At 41.6% G+C, this 5,025-nt stretch overlaps 2 long non-coding RNA genes across 2 annotated transcripts; both read left to right on the top strand.

The window, feature by feature from the left end:
- Nucleotides 1–710: 710 nt before the first annotated feature.
- Nucleotides 711–1,689, top strand: LOC124488665. The gene is made up of 3 exons (XR_006958736.1): nt 711–1,065; nt 1,265–1,343; nt 1,588–1,689. It is a non-coding gene; the product is annotated as an uncharacterized LOC124488665 (long non-coding RNA).
- Nucleotides 1,690–1,962: 273 nt separating this feature from the next.
- Nucleotides 1,963–2,988, top strand: LOC124488664. The gene is made up of 3 exons (XR_006958735.1): nt 1,963–2,060; nt 2,317–2,516; nt 2,655–2,988. It is a non-coding gene; the product is annotated as an uncharacterized LOC124488664 (long non-coding RNA).
- Nucleotides 2,989–5,025: the final 2,037 nt, after the last annotated feature.

The following is a 5,025-nucleotide window of genomic DNA, read 5'->3' on the forward strand; positions in this document are numbered from 1 at the left end:
CTTCCGAGCAGTGAATGGAACTGCGCCCGACTACATCAAGTCTCTCCTGCAGCCTTACACCCCCACCCGCCACCTACGGTCTTCTTCAGACAACCGCCTGGTGGTCCCACCTCTCAAGACCGCCCGGTCCCAGCACAAGCTCTTCTCCTGCCTGGCACCCCAGTGGTGGAATCAACTCCCCACCTCCATCAGAGACACGGACTGTCTCTCCACCTTCAAGAGAAGGCTCAAGACGCACTTGTTCCGGGAGTACAAAGGTACTTAGGAATGGTTTGCTGAATCCAACGCTAGTTTCCTCAAGGTTCACAATGACTCTTGCTTAGACTGTTGCTCTTGTTGGTTAGTGGTAGCTGATTTAAACTGTTGTATTCTTCTTTTTTAGTTAATCCTATTTTTATTGCTTTCCTACAGGTACACCTGCACTTAGAGATCAATGTTGTGTAATTTTAACTTGTTTAACTACATGCTCTTATGGTCTCTTCCCTTTAGCACTATTTTTTGGTTGTTCACAATATGTACTTCTTGTCTTTGACTACCCGCAATGCTGTGGGGCTATCTTGTTGTTATTATCAGTGACCTATGCACTTTGTGAAGCTCTCTCTTGGAAGTCGCTTTGGACAAAAGCGTCTGCTAAATGAATAAATGTAAATGTAAATGTAAATATTTGCATATTCACTGTTCCTGCAGAAGGAACTTCAGGCAGCCACCTATTGGCAGTTCTATTGCACAGACATAGCGTGCAAGTATTGGCCCTACCTAGAGAAGATGGCAATCTCCATGTTGGAACTCAAACCTCTTCTTCAGATGAAGCCATTACTGTCTGTAATGCATGCCAAGGCCCATTCAACCAAGTGTGAGGTACAACATATTATTTATAATGCCATTTGAAATAGATTTTTTATCACTTGTACTGTATATGATTGTAATATAAGTTTCACACTTTGTTAGATAATCTGGAGTGGAAAAAAACAGGAGGTGCTGGCACCACTGCAGGGGAGGAGGTTGAGATGGTGAACAGCTACCTGTCTCTTTGTGCCCTCACAACAAAGTACATGACCAAATCAGGTAAGTGTTGCTTATTTTTATTCTTCTGTCTAATACTTTCTGTGAGATTGCATGAGAAAAAGCTCTTTAGTATTCTTAATATTCTGTTGATATGACAATACATTAATAAAACTGCATTACATGCATAACTATGTCATACCAACATACCATGACCATTAATGGAACTTTCCTATATCACATAATTTATGCTGTTAAAAAGCTCGGAATGACATGCAATTGGGTGGAACCGACGGAAGCAGGATGGCCTTCATCTTGCATTAGCCCGCAGATACATCAAGGTATTGCCAAAGCAAATTCCTTGTCTGTGCAAACTTTCATGGCGAATAAATCCCTTTCTGATTCTGATTGACCAGATAACCTTAGTCAAGATCAGGTTTCCTAACAAGATTAACATAGAACAAATGTCCTGTTTGGACAATTTGTCTCAGATATATACAATGCTTTTCATGATTTTATTCAATTTTGGAAGATGACAATAAGACGGCAAAGTCAAAAATCTAGTGTTTGTTGTTTTTACTGTAGACTTTCCAAAAGGCAGAAGCTGAGGCTCAGAGAATGGTGGCTCTGACCAGTGAGCTTGGGTGTCCTGAGGAGAGCGTACAGCAGTGGGTGCATGATGTTACACAGTGGGCTACTGACGGTATAATCTTTTATGGACATTATTGAAAGTAGTTGGCTAATATTGTTGTGTGATTGATTTAGCGTTATTTTCCTTCTTGTTTAATGATTTAGCCATTACAGTTAAGGTTTTTAACATATCCTTCCTCGTTACATTTTCCTTAATTTTGGAGTGCCTGGAACTTGGAGTGCTTTATGCATTGAACGTGAAACAATTTGAATATACAACCTTCAATACATCACAATTGTTGACTTATATTGTTTTTGTTTAAGATGCTGTAGTTACCAGTTCTGATGACCAACATCATCTTCAGAAAGCAATCGAACAAATGTTTCTTGGTGTTCATCAAAAAAAGCCAGCCTTTATAATCACACTGGTATGTTGATAAAGTTGATTAGGATCATCAGCAGATGTCTTATCTGGCTTGTTTCTGTGTCTTCATGTTCTAAGTTTTAAATTGTCTCGCCTTTTTATATTTTACAGATATGATATGCCTTTTATGTATTTTCTTACATTTTGATGTATTAGTTGTTATTTAATTTATAATTATTTGTCTTAACAGGATTGCATGTAACTTTCTGATCTGCATATACATGCTTGTGCATCACGTTTTCTGTGTTTTGTAACTATAGACAGCAACAAAATTCCCACTTGCGACGAAGGAAATTGGGGGATGAGAAGAGAAAACTCTTTGAGTCAATCAAGAGCTACAATGAACAGGTTCCAGATGAGGAGCGCATCGCCGAGGAGAAGGTGGAGAATGGACTCTGTGTGGTGGGAGGAGACAGTGGGGCAGACAGTCTCATATGGCCATGGGAAGTGAACAACAGTGGTATGGAACAATTTCTAAGGATATTGTGTCTGTGTGCATAATTAAGCCAAATTAAAATACTGTTTTATTATTTGTTTGACTTCAGAATCCAGCAACATCCTCACCAAAAAACCCTAACCCTTTGATTTTTCCTTTTAGACAGTTTAAGTGACAAGGGTCATCGAGGGCTACTGTGTCTTCTGAAAAAAAAACTGGCAGATGTGCAGGAGAGGTTCCAGGCTGTGTGCTTCAGTTACAGCCAGGCTTTAGGACCAAGTGCTGCTTCTATCCTTGAGGACGTACCCGAGGAGATACTGGGGGACTCTGTAGAGGTTCATCATGGGAGCTCCGATGACAGTAATGAAGATGTGTAAATATGTGGATGTGTAAATATGTGGATGTATTTGTACGTTTCCTATTACTATGCCAACAAAAGGAATTAATTTAGTGCGAACTGAACATCAGCTCCCTCACCAAGAAAGAGGATGTACTTCCTACGGCAGCTGAAAAAATTCTACTTGCCAAAGACAATGATGGTGCACTTCTGCACAGCCATCATTGAGTCCATCCTCACCACCTCCATCACCATCTGGTATGCTGCTGCCACTGCCAAGGACAAGAGCAGACTGCAGTGCATCATCCGCACTGCTGAGAAGGCTGCAATCTGCCTACCCTGGAGGACCTGCACAACTCGAGGACCCTGAGGCATGCGAGAAAGATTGTGGACTGTCGCTGTTTTGGTGTGTGGGGCTGCATCAAATACCCTTTTTAGCTCTGTTAAATTGCTGCACTAGTCCACACTTGACCGGTGGGGATCTCATTCTATTATGACTGTAACTGTTAGCTGCTCCTGGCATTCTCTAATCCCTGCTCTCCTCTCTCTGTCCCCTCTCCACACATTCCCTGTGGTGTGGGGGGTTGGAGCTGTCAGGACCTGCTTGGTCGTCGGTCTGCCAACGTTGGACCAGGTCGTCACCCGGAATCCAGTCTCCATGACGGCCAACAGCGAGTTTCCCGGTCCCATCCAACGTCTATAAAGGCGAACAATGGGTTTTGGTGTTTCAAAACCCATTGACACTGTATGACTATGTTTAGCTTGTGTTCTGCTCCTCTCTCCTACCAACCGTCTCTGGAGGAGGGGATCCCTCTGAATTGTTCCTCCCAAGGTTTCTTCCATTTTTTCTCCCGTTGGGAGTTTTTCTGGGAGTTTTTCCTTGTCTTCCTTAAGGGTTTAGGTTGGTTGAGGGGCAGTTCTATGGGCGCATATGAAGCCCTCTGTGACATGCTTGCTTGTAAAAAGGGCTATACAAATAAATTTGGTTGATTTGGACGACCCCTCCCACCCTGGACACTGTTTCAGCCACTCCCCTCCGGCAGAAGGCTGCAGTCCATCAGGACAAATACCACACACCACAAAAACAGTTTCTACCCATCCACTGCTGGCCTCTTCAAGGCCAAGGGCTCACACTGACTTTAACACTTTATCTGCACAATGACACATTGCCATATTTTTCGATGTTGCCCTATTGTATTTTTATTTGTATATTATCGCTGTCATTAAAATAATAAATTAATAATCATTCTAAATCTTTACATACTTAAGCCTCTCAGTATTAGTTAGACTTTGTACCTTTAGTATAGTTAGACTGTACACCACTGATTTAAGATTCCTCAATTCTGAAGTGCTTTGCGAGCACCCGTTTGTGGCATTTTTTTGTTTACATACTAACCCTTCTTTCTGTCTACCTGTAATACGCCCTCCACAGGCTCTGCCTGTTTTTCTGTTTCTGTTTGTCTGTGTTTGTGTGCATCTCCAGGCTCCAGTGATCCAGTCCATCCTACCTGCACAAGAGCCACACCTGCTGTCCAGTTTCCCAATAACTTACGGTGACATACCCTGGTTTGCCCTCCACTCACCGCCAGATCGTTGTTTTTACAACCTGGTAGCTACGTTCCCGGCCTCCTTGTACTTCCGAGTCTTTTATCTACTATTTGTATTCAAAGTGTTCTAATATTGTGTCCCATGGGTTTTGTGTTTTATTGTCCAATAAACTTTGGTATTATTTTTATAAACATTGACTTGCATGGCTGGACTCACTTATGTAAGACTACAAGCAACCGTCTGATCCTTTTCTTGGTGGAGGTAAAAGTAGACTACCTATGAAGAGAAGACTCAGATTAAAAGTTAGGCCATTACAAACGGATGTAAATTTGTTATCCTATTAACACCACATTGCCTACAATATTAAATGATGGATTCCTTGTGGCTGAATATGAATAATCTGTACTGGGAGTGTGGCGTGATGACGTCACATTCAGAATAATCCATGCCTCTAAAAAGGTGATGGCATGAAGGTAGGCTATATGAATTATAAATGATATATTCTCATTTTTAGACTGTTGAACACGTGGTAAGACTTACAAAAGTTTTGAATAGGTCTTTATATAATGTGCGCTACACTTAATTAGGGTTACTAAATATAGGGCTTTAAAGTCACCACTGGCAAGGGTTCAAAGATCAATATATCAG

Source organism: Hypomesus transpacificus, unplaced genomic scaffold (genome assembly GCF_021917145.1).
Source record: "Hypomesus transpacificus isolate Combined female unplaced genomic scaffold, fHypTra1 scaffold_152, whole genome shotgun sequence".
NCBI lineage: Eukaryota > Metazoa > Chordata > Actinopteri > Osmeriformes > Osmeridae > Hypomesus > Hypomesus transpacificus.